The 20,494-nt window shown below is 37.1% G+C and overlaps 1 non-coding gene across 1 annotated transcript; it reads right to left on the bottom strand.

Annotated features, from left to right (window-relative positions):
• Nucleotides 1–106, bottom strand: LOC148549233 (small nucleolar RNA R71). Its single transcript, XR_015897222.1, has one exon. It is a non-coding gene; the product is annotated as a small nucleolar RNA R71 (small nucleolar RNA).
• Nucleotides 107–20,494: the final 20,388 nt, after the last annotated feature.

Genomic DNA, 20,494 nt, shown 5'->3' with positions numbered 1-20,494 from the left:
AGCTAAAGGTGGATGTTCAAACTTTTAGACAGAAAGATGGTGAGACCCTTTATGAAGCTTGGAAGAGATTCAAGCTACTTACTAGGCAATGCCCTCCAGACATGTTCTCTAGATGGACTCAGCTGGATATCTTTTATGAGGGCTTATGTGAAATGTCCAAGATGCGCTTGGATAATTCTGCAGGTGGTTCTTTGCACATGAAAAAGACACCAGAGGAGACTATTGAGCTTATTGTGTTAGTTGCTAACAACCAATACTTATATTCCTCCAACAGGAATCCTTTGCACTCTGAGACCTTTCAGAAGAGAGGCGTGTTGGAAGTGGAAGCTGTTAATGCTCTTCTTGCTCAAAACAAGCTTATGTCTCAGCAAATAAATCTACTTACTCAACAGTTGAGTGGAATGCAAGTTTCAGCTATCAACACTCAAAATGCACCCCAAGAAGCTGCTTATGACATGACAGGTAATTTTATGCAAAATAAAAATTATGATTATGCTTAATTTTCTTCTGAACAGGTCAATTACATTGGGAGTGCTCCTAGAAATTCCAATAATGATCCCTATTCTAAGACCTACAATCAGGGGGTGGAGAAATCACCCAAATTTTGGGTGGAGAGAGCAACCTCAAAGGCCACAGAATTTTAATAATAATTCTCAGGATGGTTTTCAACAGAATAATTTTAATAACCACCAGTTTTAGTCATCTCAGCAAGCAACTTTTCAGCCCCAGCAAAATAATGATTCGGAAGCAATATTGGCAAGTTTTAGACAGGAAACCAGAGCATCAATCAAGAACATAGAGATTCAGATGGGTCAATTAGCCACAAAAGTTAATGAAATTGATCAGAGGACCACTAATAGCCTTCCTGGTAACACAATTCCAAATGCAAGAGAGGAATGCAAGGCTATTACCTTGATAAGTGGACAAGTGGCAAATACGAAAGCACAAGTTAATAAGGAGCCAGTTGAGAAAGAAGCTCCAGAGGAGAAGAAGGAAGAAGTAGAGCACGTCCCTCCAAAGCGTGTGGACAACCCATTCCTAGACTCTCTTGACACTTATCCTACATTGCCAAAGGCTCCTAAGTACAAGCCTAAAATGCCATATCCTTAGAGACTTCAAAAGGACACCAAGGACAAGCAGTTTTCAAAGTTCTTGGAAGTCTTTAGAAAGTTGCAAATCAATATTTCTTTTGCTGAGGTTTTGGAGCAAATGCCTCTCTATGTCAAATTCATGAAGGAGTTGTTGTCAAAGAAGAAGCCTTTAAAGGGAGATGAGACAGTGGTCTTGACTAAGGAATGTAGTGCCATCATTCAGAATAACTTGCAAAGGAAGATGCCGGATCCAGGGAGCTTTCAAATTCCATGCACCATTGGGAGCACAACCTTTGAGAAAGCGTTATGTGATCTGGGAGCAAGCATCAATTTAAGGCCCTTGTTTGTGATGAAGAAGCTGCAAATCCAAGAGGCACAACCCACAAGGATAGCATTACAAATGGCACACAAATCTATAAAGCTTGCATATGGATTAGTGGAGAATATCTTGGTCAAAGTGGGTAAGTTCTTCCTCCAAGCAGATTTTGTGATTCTGGACACAGGGGAGGATGAGAATGCCTCTATAATTCTAGGAAGACCATTCCTAGCCACTGGACGAGCTCTGATTGATGTAGAAGAAGGTGAATTAGTGCTTAGAGTGCATAATGAGCAACTAGTCTGTCATGTCTTCAAAGATATACATTCAGTAGGTGAAGAAGAGAGGTTCATGCAGACTGAGCTTGTTGATCCAAACCTTCAAGAACCCCCTGATGATGCACAGCAGAAATTGCAGCTCAAACCTCCTTTGGTGATAACCAATAAAATTCCTCCTGACATCAAACCTAAGTTTGGTGTCGGGAATGCATCATCCACCAAGGCGGAGGTTCCAAAAAGAAGAAAGTACCCAGGGGATGGAGAAACAAAAAGATTCCCACTGAAGACTTCTCCCCAGGAATGAAGGTGGTGTTGACTAGTAATCCAGTGTTCACTTATACAGTAAATAGAATCCTCTCTCTGGAGCATATTGAGCTACTTTATGGGGACACAGGGAGAAGATTCACAGTGAGGGGTGAAGAGCTGAGCCCCTATGATCCTCCTCCTTAGAGGAGCTGACCGTCAAGCTAGTGACAGTAAAGAAGTACTTGTCGGGAGGCATCCCGATAATTTTGTATCCTTAGTTAATTTTACGTTGTGTTAATTTTATTATTTATTTTATTTTTATTGAGTTTTACTATTTTTCTTTTGTTTTACGTGTGCTTTGATCATGCAGAAATTTTTAGAACAGGAACCGGACACTTAAAAAAAATTTTTCCCACTTTAGAGAAAGTTGATTCTGCTAAGTCCACGTTGAACTTAGGATTTTCCAAGTTTAGTGTAGAATATTACGTGCAAATAGGGGAGTTGGCTCTGGAAGGCCCACGCTGAACTTGAAAAATTCCAAGTTCAGCATGGAGAACGACGTAACAAGGAAGGAAAATAGCCAAGAGTCCATGCTGAACTTGAGATTCTCCAAGTTCAACGTGAAAAAAAAAATTGGTGTCCACGCCGAACTTGGGCTGTACCAAGTTCAGCGTGGAGAAGCAAGGGTGCATCCGGGAGATGCGACGCTGAACTTGCCTCTCATCAAGTTCAGCGTGAAACCATAGATCTTAACCAAATCACACACTTCCAATCAGAATCCCACTCCTCTGCCCCATTCATTCCCAAGATTTCCTTTTTCTTTATCCCGTTTCCACACCCGTAACCCCCTTTATATATATATCTTACTCCCCCTCCCTTATATAATAATTATATATATAAAAAAAAAACAACAAAACATATATTTTATTTTAATTATTTTAATCCATTTTATCATTTTATTCTTCTTTTACCATAATATTTGTTTTTACTCTTCCGTATGTCTTTTTATGTCCTCTTTATTTTCAGTTCTTCTTTGCTTGAGGACAAGCAAACTTTTAAGTTTGGTGTTGTTGCTTCGCTTGTGGATTTTCTGTTTATTTTAATGACATCAAAGGGAGGCGAATCATCTCCACGGAGGAGCACAGCGAGAAGAATGAGATGGCCACTAGGATAACTGAGGTGGTTAAGTTCCTTTCATTCTGTATTTTCTCCCGTTCTTAATATGATTAGGTTCCTGTTTTCTGCTTATTTTGTCATTGCATGATCAGTTGTTATTTCAATTCTTAGGTTCTAGTTTTATTTGCGGTTTATTTTGTTATTTGATTTTTATGCTGAAAAAGAGTGTCTCATGTATTACTCACTGAACTTGGAATCAAAAAGAAAATAAAGAAGTGATATATCGCATGAGAGATTTAAGATTAATCTTATTTACTTAAATGTGGTGGTATTAATTGTAATTCTGAATGAATGACATGAATAGTGCATATTTGAATTTGAATCAAGAGATGTTGATGTATGAGGAACAGGAATTTAGAGAATTATTATAACTTCTCTGAAATAAACAAAAAAATTTAATCCTTGAAGCAAAAGAGACAGCAAAATAAGCATAAAAGCAAGGTCCAAGACTCTGAGCATCAATGACTAGGGAGTCTGAAATAATTAAAAGCTTAAAGAGTTGTTTTCCTAGTCATATGCTTGTGGTATTATTGTTGCAAGTAACCCTTGAGACAGAATATTTAGGGTCGTAACCAAATGCATTCAGCAAAGCATGCCAAAGGTTTTGAGCACCACTGTCTGGGAGAAACTGAAAGAGCAATCAGAACTTAGAAAGAGTTCCCCAATCAAGTGCTTGTGGTGTTTCTGTGTCAAGTAAAGCTTGAGACAAAACATTTAAAATCACGGCTAGGCTCAAGGTGCAAAGCACCAAAGAAAAGAGAGTTAAAGTAAATTTTGTTGTATTCAAGGATTAAACTGGAGTATAAAGCTCAGAGAATTCATAACATGATCCGGATTCTAATTCCAAATAACACTGACATTCATCTGATTCAAAAGAAAGTGAGATGCCAAAATTGTTCAGAGTTACAATAAATAAACCCCACTTTAAGAATAGACTTGAGCATGACTAAACTCTCACTTCTCATGCAAATTTACATCTTAATCATGCACTTATTTTGGTTGCTTGAGGACTAGCAACAATTCAAGTTTGGTGTTGTGATGCGTGAGCATCTTCTCTATCTTTTCCTAGTGAATTTGCATTCAAATTATTGAGTTTAATCAAAATTTAAATACCTTTTAGCCACTATGGATGCTACTTTGAGTTGTGTACAATTATATTTATTTCAGGTAGCATTCGGATGGATTTGACGGAGTTTTGTAGCAGAAAGGGAAGAAAGCGAATGATGCTGTCAACCCCGACCTCCTTGCACTTAACCAGAAATAACTTAAGCTACAGAGGTCCAATTGGCATGGTTCTAGCATCATTGAAAAGCTAACTTCCAGGGATTTCCAACGATATATAATAGTGCACACTTCTTCTCCAGCAAACTCTACCTACTCCACATTGAACTTGGCAGGAGTGGACTTGAAAACTCCCAGGGAAGCACACGCCACATCCCACGCTAAACTTGGGAAAATCCAAGTTCAGCATGGACTCAAAGGGAAACAAGCAAAATGCTGCTGCCTCCTCCATGCTGAACTTGGGAGTGGGATCCGAATGCCCCAAGTGGTCCCCAAGCACTCAGAAAGCTGCGCATGAAGCTAAATTAATTTTGATTGAATTTGTATTTTATTTTAAAATAGGAAAAGATATTATTTTAGTTTAGGAAATATATTTTTTACATTAATTAGGATTAGATATAAAAGGGAAAAGAATCAGTCCTTCGGGGTCATCTCTTCTCTTCTACCTCATTCCACAATTTACAGTTTTTCAGAATCCTAATTTTCTCTATGAACCATGAGCAACTAAACCTCCACTGTTAAGGTTAGGAGCTCTATCTATTGTATGGATTGATACTATTATTTTTCTATTTTGATTCGTGTACTGATTTATATTTCAAGAATTGTTTTCGTTCTTTATTTATGAATTTGGGTGGAACGGAAGTATGACCCTTGTTCTAATTAAGTTCTTGTATAACTTGGAAAAGCTCTTTACATGAACAACATCTTGAAAACATATTCTCCTAAATTCTAATTATCTGTACTTAACGGGATACATGACATATAATCCTCTTATATTTGGGTAATTAGGATTTCTGTGGCATATAAACTAGAATTGAACTTCACCCTCTAATTGGAATTAAGTGACCAAGGAATTGGCGGTTGATGAAAGTTAGAGTAGACTAAGAAGGTCTAAGGAATTAGGGCTTAGTCATATATTGTTTGCCATGAATTAAATCTTGCATGATTAAAATAGTTAGTAAGAAAAGTCAATCCGGAAAATAGATAACTCTGAAGCCTTAACTGTTTCTCCATACATATTTCACAACCTATTTACTGATTGCTTTATTAATTTTCTGAATTTACTATTTAATGCAATTAAGACCCAAATGCTCTTTTCTGTTTGTCTAACTAAGTAATTTAATCGACCATTGTGGCTTAGTCCATCAATCCTCATGGGATCGACCCTCATTCACTTGAGGTACTAGTTGGTACGACCTGGTGCACTTGCCGGTTAGTTTGTGGTTAGAAAATCCACACCAGGCGTGGCACGCCAGCTACTGTTTCCCACTTAGGCGTGCCACTTGGGCCTTAGGCGTGGCACGCCATCAAAGAAAATGAGCACATACAAGAGGCGTGGCATGCCAGACCATGGGCGTGCCACGCCAGTTCAATCATCCAGAAAGAAGAACTAAGCACACATAATGGGCGTGGCATGCCAGACCCTGGGTGTGCCACGCCAGTTCAACTTTCCAGAGAGCAGAAGAAGGAGGAAAAGGCCTGGGCATGCCACTTGGGTTTGAAGGCGTGGCACGCCAGGCCAACCAAAGCTTAAGAAGACCCTGGGCATACCACTTGGGCTCGAAGGCATGGCACGCCAGAGACACTAGCAAATGGAGCGTGCCATTTGAGGAGTTGGGCGTGGTGTGCCAAGCCAAATTGTAGGCTGGGTGTGGCATGCCACTTGAACGCCAATCACACGCCATCCTGGAAGGTCACATTTATTGAGTTTTCTTTTCCTTCCAAATTGTATTTTTCTTTTCTTTTTTGTATTTTCTTTATTCTAGTGCTAGGAGTAGTATAAATAACCCCTGAAAGTACTGAGAAGGAGGTTAGCTGTTAGTGGTGTTGTGAGTAGTGGCTATGTTGAAGTATAGTTAGATTTACTTTTCACATTATCTCTTCCATCTCTTGTACTTTTCTCTTGAGCTATGAGTAGCTAAATTCCCTCTCGTTGAGAGAGGGAGCTCTGTTGTACTTGATGGATTAATGATAGTAAATTACTTCTTCTCTTCATCTTCTCTTTGATTTACTAGAAGGATTTTTGTTCTTCATGCTTAGCATTCAATTATCTTGGAAAAGAGTTTGAATGCAAAATGGGTTTCATGGGAACCTTGGAAAAGGAAACATGAAATCATGCTAGAAATCCCTTCTCACACTTGAGTAGGATCTAGGTTTTGGTGTTTGGATATGGTGACATATAATCCTCCCTCTACCTAGACCTATGATGATGTGTGGTATAATCAGGGACCAAGCATATCTCTCTTCATGAGCAATTAGACCAAGAAATTGGCTATTGATCAAGATTTGAGAGATTGAATCACCAAGGGATTGGGGTTCAATCAATCATGATTGCCAAGAGGTCAATGAGTTGCATGATTGAAGATGAGATTAACTGGATTTAATCCAAAGAGAACAACATCTCCTGATCTCAATGAATTCTCCCTTTTCTTACCTTCCACCTTCTTTATAGCTTTCTTTACATTCTATCAATCCCATTCCCATTTACAATTAAGTCATTTATGTTTCTGCATTTTACATTATTGTTATTTCCTTTTCTGCACTTTACTGCTTCTCTTTACTTTTGAGTCATTTAGTTTCTTGTTCATTTACAATTCTACAATCACACTCTATATTGTTCAGCTTAACTAATTCACCAATTGATTAAAATTTCTCAAATCTACCAATCTCTGTGGATACGATCCCACTCCACTGTAGGTTATTAATTGACGATAATTTTGGTGCTCTTGCCAAAAGAACGGATTCATCATTTTTATATGGGGAGTGAATTTCGGTCATCACCCTAACCCCATTACAACTCACAAAAGACCTCATGATATTTGCATTCATTCATCAAGTATTAGTTGATTGTTAGATGACTTGAAAATCTTTGAAAAATATGATTAAGAATTGAGTGATTAAGCCCTACACATTGAGCGATTAGAGTGTAAACAAATCCAGTGAGGGGTTCAATCGCTCAATTCTTTGATTCCATCTCTCATATTATATCTTCTTGCAAGTTGCTTGTTAGTTTATGAAAATTTCAAATCAAATCTTTGGACATTGATCATATTGCTATATTTTCTTGTTTTGGCCCTAAGTTCCTACTTTGGATTGATTGATATTCTTTTGTTTGTTTTTGCCAAACTCAATAGGAACCATAGTGTAGATATAGATAGATAGCATTTAGTATAGTTTCATGCATGTATGTAGTTGTATTTAATAAATTGCTTCCCCCTTAATCCTTTACCTTTGATTGTGATTAGCATAAGGACATGCTATTGTTTAAGTGTGGGAGAACTGATGATTCCATATTTGATGATATATTTTAGATTGATTTGAGTAGATTTCATCACATAAACCCACATTTATTCATCTAAATAGCATACTTTTGTGTTTTCTCCCTAAATTGAGCTTAATTGTGAAAACATGCTATTTTGTGCTTAATTTAATCAATTTTATTCCACTTTCATTTCATTCAATGCCTTGATATGTTTATTGAGTGATTTCAGATTCATAAGGCAAGTATTGTATGGAAGAAGTGATGGAAAAGCATGCAAAAGTGGAGAAAGCATGAAAAAATGAAGTTTTGGAAGATTCAGCATCTGTGCATGCCCACAGTGATGCGTGTGTACGCACAAGTTCGAGCTTGGCGACGCGTACGCGTGACCCATGCGTACGCGTCACAGCCAGCACGTGACCTCATTAATGCAAATTGCTGTGGGCGATTTCTAGGCCTCCAGAGCCCAGTTTTGGGACTCTCTAAAGCTGATTCTTGCTATATCAAAGGAGGCCTTATTCCATGTGAAGGGGGGAGAAATTATGGTTAGTTTAGCATTATGTAGGTTGTTTTCTAGAGAGAGAAGCTCCCCCTTCTCTCTAAAACCTAGGGTTTTTAGTTTAATTTCTATGTAATTTCTTTCTTTAATTCTTGTTTTTATTTAGTTTCTTCTACTTTTCTTTAGTCTCTTGTCTTAATGTTCTTAGTTTATCTTGTTATTTTCTTAATTTTGCCACTCTTATGTATTTGCACTCTTTGTTAATTTTAATTTACATTTAATGCAATTTATCTTTTCATGTCTTTTATTGTTTAATTGAGTTGTTATTATGATTTCCTTGCTTTTAGTAGTTGTAGCATTTATTATTTCTTGTTATTTTATCATGCTTTCTTTTTATGCCCTCCAAGTGTTTGATAAAATGCTTGGTTGTGTTTTTGCTTAGTTTTTCACACTCTTGGTTGGGAAATTGGGTGATTGGGTAAAATTGAGTTGTGGATGTCCATTCCACATCGTGTAAGGATTGTTAATTGATTTGGTTTCCACTAACACTAAGCCTTCCATTAAGAGAGTTGGTAAGGACTTGTGGATTAGGATCAATTATGCCCTTTTGACTAATTCTCAATGTTTGGATTGACTAATTGGGATTAATTCCACACAATTATCATGTTTGTGGTCCATGACCAGGATATGAATCCCTAATTTCCCCAATTCCTACCAAGAGCCCTTTTTAGTATTTAATTCCCTTTTTATTGCTTTAATTGCTTTTTATTTATTTTCTTACATGCTCATTTAATTACTTGCAATTTACATTTCTTGCCTCTTTCAACCAAAAATCCCAAAAATTCCCCATAGCCAATGATAAGAACATTTCATTGCAACTACTAGGGAAGACGACCCAGGAGTTCAATACTCTCGGTTTATAATGTTTGTTTTGTATTATGACATCTTTACGATTAAAATTTGATTGAGGTCAATTGTTGGTTCGGAGCTATACTTGCAACGAAAATCTATTTTGTGAAACTCCTAACCTACAATTCTCTCTTTATCATTGGTTCAAGGTGCTAGGTGTTGAAACACCCCTAAGGACTTAATCACCCAAGTCTCTCCTCAGCACATACACACTACAGGCACATGGTTTGTTATTTCATTCCTGAGACCTTGGTGCCAGCACCTCTTTGGGTTACTAAGTGTTTTATGACAAGGTTGCTCTTGATAGTGGATTTTCAGTTGACAATCCCGGGTTAGTTAACCCAAGTTATCAAGTGATGAAGCACTCCTAAGAACTTATTCATCCAAGCAGATCCTTGCACAAAAACACCAAAGACACATGCCTCAAGGTTCAAACTATTGGTGCCTAGCTTTATTTCTTGCTCTTTTCTTTCTTTTTCATTCTTTTTCTTTTTAGGATCTTATTCATTATCTAAGTCTCATTGAAAGCACTTCAAGCTCATAGTTCAAGAGATATCTTAGCCTTATACTTTATTGATGAACCATCTTGGCTAGCAAACACCACCACAACACTAGGACTTTATTCTGTACATTGGATTTCACTCTTGTTTTTCCCAACATTTTCTTATAGTTTCTTTTATTGAACTTAAGAACACAGCATACACTTTAAGCAATGATGTAGTGGCCTAGGTAACTAAGCTAGCAAGCAAAAGACACACTAAAGAAACTAAATGCAAATGACTCAGATACTAAACTAGCAAATTAAAGATGAATTCAAAGGAACCAAATGCAAACTGAATTGAAATTCATACATGATTTTCCTTATTCAAAACTAAAGAAAGAAACTCCACCACCTTTCACTCTTTGATGTGCTTTTCCTTTTTGTTCCTCTCCTCTTCTTGGCATTCTTCCTGGTTGCTTGCATCTCCTCTTTCTTTTTGTTTTTTATACAACTTCTTCCAGAATCTGGCATTCTCCATTCATTTTCTCAATGCTTCTTTGTGGTGCTTTGCTATTCCCTCTTCCTGCTCTTTTAGCTCCTTATATACTGCATCATATCTTGGAATTGTTGGGTGCAAGTTATGCATGTACCCGGCCAAATAAGTTAGCTTGGCCTGGGTGTTTATGTCATAATCGGCCCTGTTTATTTGCCTCCCTTCATTGAGCACATTAAACTCGTTGAATGCCTTCATTTGAGCTATTTGTCATTGGTTGAGTTCTTGAATGTGCTTTTCTTGATGCACTTGTCTTTCGGACAATTGGCTAATGGCTTGAGAAAGCTGGGAGTAGTGCTCCTGTTGCTGTTCCATTAGTTGCTTGTGCAACTCCTTTTGCTAATTCATCAGGTGAAACTGGAAGTATTTTTGTTGCTCTTGTCCTTCCACATATTGCCTTGTTAGACCCTCAAGAGCCGCTTGGATGTGGCTCATGTCTATGGTGGCCGAAGTGTGTTGCTCTTCTTGTTGAGGCTCTTCTTGTTGTGCTTCTTCTTGATGTACTCTTTTCCTTCTCTAAGGTCTCCTTTGCTGCTGAGCGGGTGCAACATAATTCATGCGCTGAGGCGTGATTGGTTTTCCAACTTTCAACCATATTGGGTTTGTATCCTCAAAGGCCACCTTGGCCTTCATACACAACCTTAGGATAGTGCTCGGATACCCTAACAAGGCCTCTAAGTCATTTTTATCCGATATCTCTTGGATACTGGTGCACAAAATTGTGATTCACACTTTTCACAACTCCGCACAACTAACCAGCAAGTGCACTGGGTCGTCCAAGTAATACCTTACGTGAGTAAGGGTCGATCCCACGGAGATTGTCGGCTTGAAGAAAGCTATGTTCATCTTGTAAATCTCAGTCAGGCGGATACAAATGATTATGAGTATCGATAAAAGATAAATAAAACATAAAATAAAATAAAGATACTTATGTAATTCATTGGTGGGAATTTCAGATAAGCGTTTGGAGATGCTTTGTTGCTTCTAAACCTCTACTTTCCTATTGTCTTCTTCCAACCATGCGTACTCCCTTCCATGGCAAGCTGTATGATCCTCTCGGATGAAAAATACCAGGTACGACTTCTGCATGGCTAATCAACTGTCGAATTTCTCGTCTCGGATGAAAAATACCAGGTACAGCTACCGCATGGCTAATCATCTGTCGGTTCCCGCTAGCGTCGGAATATGACCCTTGTCCTTTTGCACACTGTCACTGCGCCCAACATTCGTAAGTTTGAAGCTCGTCACAGTCATCCCTTCCCAGATCCTACTCGAAATACCACAGACAAGGTTTAGACTTTCCGGATCTCAGGAATGGCTGCCAATGGTTCTAGCCTATACCACGAAGGTTCTAATCTCAGATTCAGATGCTCTGTTGTCTGGAAGTGGTTGTGAATTGTTGATTAGAAACCCAAGAGAATATACTCCGGCTGTCGTCCAATGACTACGTTGAACATCATGTAGACCGCTTGTAGTTGTCAGGCACGCGGATCTTGGCTAAGCGAGTAACGAAGATTGGGTGATTGTCATGGGTCACCCCTTCATTCTGACTTAACTGAATTAAGTACAAGAGTATATCTTGGGGAAGAAGTAGGCGTGAATTGAAGGAAAAACAATAGTACTTGCATTAATTCATGAAGAACAGCAGAGCTCCGCACCTTAATCTATGAGGTGTAGAAACTCCACCGTAGAAAATACATAAGAGAAAAAGGTCTAGGCATGGCCGAATGGCCAGCCTCTCCAATGAAAAATGGCATAAGCCCTCTAATACAATAGTAAAAAGTGCTATTTATACTAAACTAGTTACTAGGATTTACAAAAAATAAGTAACTAAGTGCAGATAGTGCAGAAATTCACTTCCGGGGACCACTTGGTGTGTGCTTGGGCTGAGCATTGAGCTTTACACATGTATAGGCTGTTCCTGGAGTTAAACGCCAGCTTGGGTGCCAGTTTGGGCGTTTTACGCCAGAAATCTCTGATGGTCATTTGGATACCAGTTTGGGCCATCAAATCTTGGGTAAAGTATGGACTATTATATATTGCTGGAAAGCACAGGATGTCTACTTTCCAACGCAATTAAGAGCGCGCCAATTGTGCTTCTGTAGCTCCAGAAAATTCACTTAGAGTATAGGAGGGTCAAAATCCAACAGCATCTGCAGTCCTTTTTCAGCCTCTGAATCAGATTTTTGCTCAGGTCCCTCAATTTCAGCCAGAAAATACCTGAAATCACAGAAAAGTACACAAACTCATAGTAAAGTCCAGAAATGTGATTTTTGCATAAAAACTAAGAAAAATATAATAAAAAGTAACTAAAACATACTAAAAACTATGTAAAATCAATGCCAAAAAGGGTATAAATTATCCGCTCATCACAACACCAAATTTAAATTGTTGCTTGTCCCCAAGCAACTAAAAAGAAAATAGGATAAAAAGAAGAGAATATACAATAAATTCCAAAAATATCAATGAAAATTAGTTTCAATTAGATGAGCGGGACTAGTAACTTTTTACTTCTGAACAGTTTTGGCATCTCGCTTTATCCTTTGAAGTTTAGAATGATTGGCATCCATAGGAACTCAGAATTCAGATAGTGTTATTGATTCTCCTAGTACAGTATGTTGATTCTTGAACACAGATACTTTATGAGTCTTGGCCGTGACCCTAAGCATTTTGTTTTTCAGTATTACCACCGGATACATAAATGCCACAGACACATAACTGGGTGAACCTTTTTATAGTGTGACTCAGCTTTGCTAGAGTCCCCAGTTAGAGATGTCCAGAGCTCTTAAGCACACTCTTTTTGCTTTGGAACTCGACTTTAACCGCTCAGTCTCAAGCTTTTCACTTGACACATTCACGCCACAAGCACATGGTTAGGGACAGCTTGATTTAGCTGCTTCGGCCAGGATTTTATTCCTTTGGGCCCTCCTATCCATTAATGCTCAAAGCCTTGGATCCTCTTTACCCTTGCCTTTTGGTTTAAAGGGTTATTGGCTTTTTCTACTTGCTTTTTCTTTTTCTTTCTTTTTCTTCTCTTTTTTTCTTTATTTTTTCGCCATTTTTTTGCAAGCTTTGTGTTTTTCACTGCTTTTTCTTGCTTCAAGAATCAATTTTATGATTTTTCAAATTATCAATAACATTTCTCTTTTTTCATTATTCTTTCAAGAGCCAACAATTTTAACATTCATAAACAACAAATTCAAAAATATGCACTGTTCAAGCATTCATTCAGAAAACAAAAGGTATTGCCACCACATCAAAATAATTAAACTAATTTCAAGATAAAATTCGAAATTCATGTACTTCTTGTTCTTTTGCAAATAAAAACATTTTTCATGTAAGAAAGGTGAAGGATTCATAGGACATTCATAGCTTTAAGACATAGACACTAGACACTAATGATCATGTAATAAAGACAAAAACATAGACAAAACATAAAGCATAGAATTCAAAAAACAGAAAAATAAGAACAAGGAAATTAAAGAACGGGTCCACCTTAGTGATGGCAGCTAGTTCTTCTTCTTGAAGATCCCATGGAGTGCTTTAGCTCCTTAATATCTCTTTCTTGCCTTTGTTGCTCCTCTCTCATAGCCTTTTCGTCCTCTCTGATTTCATTGAGGATAATGGAGTGCTCTTGTTGAGGTCCATGAGTGGGCTCTCTTGTTTGCTCCATCCTCATTCTAGTGATAGGCTTTTGAGATGAATCTCTCCATCTCCCATGACTCAGAGTTGGAAGCAATTGCCTTCCCTTTCCTCTTCCTAGAGGTTTCTCCGGTCTTAGGTGCCATTAATGGTTATGAAAAAACAAAAAGCAGAGCTTTTTTTCCACACCAAACTTAAAAGGTTTGCTCGTCCTCGAGCAAAATAAGATAGAAGGGAGTAGAAGAAGAATGATGCAATTAATTTTGAAAACTTATTAATGTATACAAGAACAATTAAAAGAGTTGAAAAGAATTTGAAAAGATATGTAATTTTTGAAAATGTTTTGGAAGGAATTGAAAAGAATTAAAAAGAGAATTAAAAAGAATTGGAAAGATTATTAATATTTGAAAATAGAAATTGAAAGATAAACGTTTAAAATATGTTTGATGCAAAAAAAATTATGGATTCAAACATGAAAAATTGAAAAAAATTTGAATTGGAAACAAAATTACCTCCCTTGTGTCATCCAAGCATTAAATGCCTAAAATGCTATCCATTCTGGCGTTTAACGCCCACTTGACTGCCTCTTTGGGCGTTTAACGCCCAGCCAGATACCCTGGCTGGCGTTAAATGCCAGGATTCCTTCTTTACTGGGCATCTTTCTAAACGCTCAGAATGTTGCCATTTCTGGCGTTAAACGCCCAGAATGCTCTCCATTCTGGCGTTTAACGCCCAGAATGGTGCCTGCATGGGCGTTAAACGCCCATTCTGCTATCCTTACTAGTGTTTAAATGCCAGTAAGCCTGTCCTCCGGGTGTGCTATTTTGATGCTGTTTTTTATTTTGCTTTAATTCTGCAGTTGTTTTTATGACTTCACATGATCATCAACCTAAAGAAAACATAAAATGACAATGGAATATAAATAAATATAATTAAATAACATTGGGTTGCTTCCTAAAGTGCTTCTTTAATGTCAATAGCTTGATAGGGAGCTCTTAGAGAGCTTCACAGAGACTTGGAGCTTAACGGTGGCCTCCCAACACCAAACTTAGAAGTTGAGTGTGTGGGCTCTATTTGACTCTGTATTGAGAGAAGATTTTCATGCTTCTTCTCTAAGGTTACAGAAGAAGATCCTTGAGCCTTAAACACAAGGTAGTCCTCATTCAATTGAAGGACTAACTCTCCTCTGTCCACATCAATCACAGCTCTTGCTGTGGCTAGGAAGGGTCTTCCAAGGATGATGGATTCATCTTCATCCTTCCCAGTGTCTAGGATTATGAAATCAACAGGGATGTACATGCCTTTAACCTTCACTAAGACATCCTCTACAAGTCCATAAACCTGTTTTATTGATTTGTCTGCCATCTCTAGTGAGATTCTTGCAGCTTGTACCTCAAAGATCCCTAGTTTCTCCATTACAGAGAGTGGCATAAGGTTTATTCCTGACCCCAGGTCACACAGAGCCTTCTTAAAGGTCATAATGCCTATGGTACAAGGTATTAAGAACTTTCCGGGATTCGATTTCTTCTGAGGTAATTTTAGTTGAACCAAGGCATTCAGTTCATTGATGAGCAATGGAGGTTCAACCTCCCAAGTCTCATTACCAAATAACTTGGCATTCAGCTTCATGATTGCTCCTAGATACTGAGCAACTTGCTTTTCAACAATATCTTCATCTTCTTCAGAGGAAGAATACTCATCAGAGCTCATGAATGGCAACAGTAAGTTCAGTGGAATCTCTATAGTCTCTGTTTGAGCCTCAGATTCCTTTGGTTCCTCAGAAGGGAACTCCTTAGTGGTCAGTGGACGTCCATTAAGGTCTTCCTCACTGGAAATCACTGCCTTTTGACTCTCTCCAGGTTCGGCCATGTTGGGTATATTGATGACCTTGCACTCTCTTTTTGGATTCTCTTCTATATTGCTTGGGAGAGTACTAGGAGGAGTTTCAGTCACTCTTTTACTCAGTTGACCCACTTGTGCCTCCAAATTTCTGATGGAGGACCTTGTTTCAGTCATGAAACTGAGAGTGGTCTTAGATAGATCAGAGACTATGGTTGCTAAGTCAGAGAGGCTCTGCTTAGAATTCTCTATCTGTTGTTCAGAAGATGATGGAGAAGGCTTGCTATTGCCAAACCTATTTCTCCCACCATTATTATTATTGAAGCTTTGATTAGGCTTCTACTGATCCTTCCATGAGAAATTAGGATGATTCCTCCATGAAAGATTGTAAGTATTTCCATAGGATTCTCCCATGTAGTTCACTTCTTCCATTAAAGTTGGAAGTTGGTGCAGTAAAGTCACCAAGCACCTTCCTTGCATCTCCACCAATGTTGTTGGGTTCGGCTGCGATGTCTACTTCTTTTTCAAAAATTTCTGTCAGGTCCTCTGACGTTAGGATTTTTTGCTAGTAAAGAATTTTATAAAAATAGTCGCGTTGTAGATATAGATTCTAAACCAACAGAAATCCCTTCGTGCAAACGTTTTGGTTGTCACAAGTAACAAACCCCTAAATAAATTGATAACCGAAGTATTTAAACCTCGGGTCGTCTTCTCAAGGAACTATAGGGAAGTATGTTCTTATTATTGGTTATGAAGATTGTAAATCGGGGTTGTGAAGATGAGGAACAAGTAATTTAAATTGCAATTAAAATAGGTAAAAGACTGTAAAATAAATAAATAACTGTAAAAACATACTTTTGGCAAGGTGTGAGAAATTGGAAGTCCTATCCTAGTTATCCTTATCAATGATGATGAAAATTGAACCTTAATTCCACTTAGTTAACCTTTGCTAGAGCAAGGGAAAGTCAAGTGACTAATTAGTTAGATCCTCAAATCCTAGCTAATCCCTAAGGAAAGATTGGGATTATTGAAGTTCAATTCAATTAGCAAAGATAACGATTATCAATCATGTTGAGTTTGATAACTCCTAAATTACTGATTTCTTAACCAAGACCAAAAAGGAAAAGTAAATCTACTGGAATAAAAATGTCTTCAGATTGGAAGCAACAGTAATATAAATAAAAGAGAGCAATAATAAACTGAAATACCTCAAATAACATTAATCAAAAGAATAATCTGTAACATAGAAGAATTCATAAATTAAATTGAGAAAATAAATAAAAAAGAATATTGAACCTATGATGAAGAAGAAATAATCCTAAATCCTAAAACTAAATCCTAAGAGAGAGGAGGGAACCTCTCTCTCTAAAACTACATCTAATCCTAAAATTGTGAATATGAAAGTCTCCTTATGAATGGATGCATTTCCCCACTTTATAGCCTCTAATCTGTGTGTTCTGGGCTGAAAACTGGGTCAAAAGCAGCCCAGAAATCGCTCCCTGCGATTTCTGTTAAGTTCAGGTCGCGGGCAAGTGACGCGGAGGCATCGTCCACGTGTCCGCGCGGATTGAAGTTCGCAGATGCGACGCGGGCACATCATTCACGCGTTCGCATCGCCTAACTTCGGGGCAGCTATGGCAAATTATATATCAAATCGAAGCCCCAAACGTTAGCTTTCCAACGCAACTGGAACCGCATCGTTTGGACCTCTGTAGCTAAAGCTATATCCGTTTGAGTGCAAAGAGGTCAGGTTGGACAACTTAGCAGTTTCTCCAACTTCTTGTATTCCTTCCACTTTTGCATGCTTCCTTTCTATCCTCTGAGCCATTCCTGCCCTGTAATCTCTGAAATCACTTAACACACATATCAAGTCATCTAATGGTGATAAGAGAGGATTAATATTAGCAATATAAAGGCCAAAGAAGCATGTTTTCAATCATAGCACAAAATCAGGAAGGAAGACATAAAGCATGCGATTAGTATGAATAAATGGGTAAAGAGTTAATAAAAACCACTCAATTGAGCAGAAGATAAACCATGAAATAGTGGTTTATCATCATCTCTAGGGTGTTGTGCTTTAGCTTCTCTTAGCTTCCTCTTCAGAGTCCTTTCAGGTTCAGGATCAGCTTCAACAAGAATGTCTTTATCCTTGTTTCTACTCATATAAAAAAGAAGAGAATAGAAAAGAAGAGGAATCCTCTATGTCACAGTATAGAGATTCCTTTATGTGAGTATAAGAATAAAAGAATGAGGTAGAAGAAGAAATTCGAACACAGAGAAGGAGAGAGGGTTCGAATTATTAATTAAACGAAAAGAAAAATATTTTTGTTTTTATTTTGATTATAAGTTAGAATTCGAAATTTAAGAAAAGAAATAAAATAAAATTGAAAACTAAATAAATTAATTAATTAAAAAGATTTTTGAAAAAGTTGTTAGTTAGTTTTCAAAAATGAGGAGTGAAAAAGTAGTTAGATGGTTTTGAAAAAGATAAGAAATAGTAAACTTTTTAAAATCAAAACAAACAAGTGAAAACAAACACTTGAAAAATCCCACTTGACTTGTTTGTTAATTGAAAAAGATTTGAAAATAAATTTTGAAAAGATGAGAGGTTAGAAAAAGATTTTGAAATTGTTTTGAAAAAGATATGATTGAAATTTATTTTGAAAAAGATTTGAAAAAGAAATTTAAAAAGATTTGATTTTGAAAATTAAGGTTGATGACTTGACTAACAAGAAACTAAAAGATATGATTCTAGAATTTAAAAATTGAACCTTTCTTAATAAGAAAGTAACAAACTTGAAATTTTTTGAATCAAAACATTAAATGTTAGCAATATTTTCAAAAATTATGAAATAAAATTAAGAAAAAGATTTTTGAAAAATTTAATTTGAAGAATTTTCGAAAAATAGGAAAGAAAAATGAAAAAGATTTGATTTTTGAAAAAGATTTGAAAAGATAGAGTTTTTAAATTGAAATTTTGACTTGACTAACAAGAAACAACTAAATTTTAAAATTTTTTGACTAATTCAACCCAAAATTTTGAAATTTATGAGTAAAATAAGGGAAAGATATTATTTTTTATTTTTTTTGGGAATTAATGAAGAGAGAGAAAAATAACAAAATGACACAAGACATAAGAAATTAAGATTAAAACAAATAATGCATGCAAGAACACTTTGAATGTCAAGATGAACATCAAGAACATATTTTTGAAAATTTTTAAGAAAAGAAAGATATGCAAGACACCAAACTTAGAAATTTTTAATGTTTAGACACTAATAATTTGAAAATGCATATGAAAAACAACAAAAGACACAAAACAAGAAAATGTAAAGATCAAACAAAGAAAATCATCAAGAACAATTTGAAGATCAAAGAAGAACACATGATGAATTTTCAAAAATTAAAGAAAAATTAAAACATGCAATTGACACCAAACTTAAAGCATGAAACTAAACTCAAACAGAAAACTCAATTATTAGTTTATTGGTTTTTTTATCTATTTATTAAAAATTTTTGATAAAAATCTAGAAAAAGAAAACAATGATTTTAAAATTTTAACAAAAACAATAATAGAAGACTCAATTTTAGTGACTCTAAACCAAAAAGATAATTTTTTTTCTAATCTAAGCAATAAAATAAACCGTCAGTTGTCCAAACTCGAACAATCCCCGGCAACGGCACCAAAAACTTGGTGCACGAAATTGTGATTCACACTTTTCACAACTCCGCACAACTAACCAGCAAGGGCACTGGGTCATCCAAGTAATACCTTTACGTGAGTAAGGGTCGATCCCACAGAGATTATCGGCTTGAAGCAAGCTATGGTCATCTTGTAAATCTCAGTCAGGCGGATTCAAATGATTACAAGTATTGATAATTAAAAGATAAAAAAAACATAAAATAAAATAAAGATACTTATGTAATTCATTGGTGGGAATTTCAGATAAGCGTTTGGAGATGCTTTGTTGCTTCTGAACCTCTGCTTTCCTATTGTCTTCTTCCAACCATGCGTACTCCCTTCCATGGCAAGCTGTATGATCCTCTCGGATGAAAAATCCCAGGTACGGCCTCTGCACGGCTAATCAACTGTCGGATTTCTCGTCATGGATGAAAAATACTAGGTACAGCTACCGCACGGCTAATCATCTGTCGGTTCCCGCTAGCGTCGGAATAGGACCCTTATCCTTTTGCACACTGTCACTGCACCCAACATTTGAAAGTTTGAAGCTCGTCACAGTCATCCCTTCCCAGATCCTACTCGGAATACCACAGACAAGGTTTAGACTTTCCGGATCTCAAGAATGGCTGCCAATGGTTCTAGCCTATACCACGAAGGTTCTAATCTAAGTAACTAAATGCAGATAGTGCAGAAATCCACTTCCGAGGCCCACTTGGTGTGTGCTTGGGCTGAGCATTGAGCTTTACACGTGCATAGGCTGTTCTTGGAGTTAAACGCCAGCTTGGGTGCCAGTTTGGGCGTTTTACGCCAGTTTTAGTGCCAGTTCTAGCATTTTACGCCAGAAATCTCTGGTGGGCGTTTGGACGCCAGTTTCGGCCATCAAATCTCGAGTAAAGTATGGACTATTATATATTGCTGGAAAGCCCAAGATGTTTAATTTCCAACGCAATTGAGAGCGCGTCAATTGGGTATCTGTAGCTCCAGAAAATCTACTTTGAGTGCAGGAGGGTCAGAATCCAACAGCATCTACAGTCCTTTTTCAGCCTCTGAATCATATTTTTGCTCAGGTCCCTCAATTTCAGCCAGAAAATACCTGAAATCACAGAAAAACACACAAACTCATAGTAAAGTCTAGAAATATGATTTTTGCATAAAACCTAATAAAATATAATAAAAAGTAACTAAAACATACTAAAAACTATGTAAAAACAATGCCAAAAAGGGTATAAATTATCCGCTCAT

The sequence above is a fragment of the Arachis ipaensis genome, chromosome B8 (genome assembly GCF_059453495.1).
Source record: "Arachis ipaensis isolate K30076 ecotype BB chromosome B8, ASM5945349v1, whole genome shotgun sequence".
NCBI classification, from domain to species: domain Eukaryota; kingdom Viridiplantae; phylum Streptophyta; class Magnoliopsida; order Fabales; family Fabaceae; genus Arachis; species Arachis ipaensis.
The sequence above is the reverse complement of the archived record's forward strand: the minus strand, read 5'-3'. Positions and strand labels throughout refer to the sequence as shown.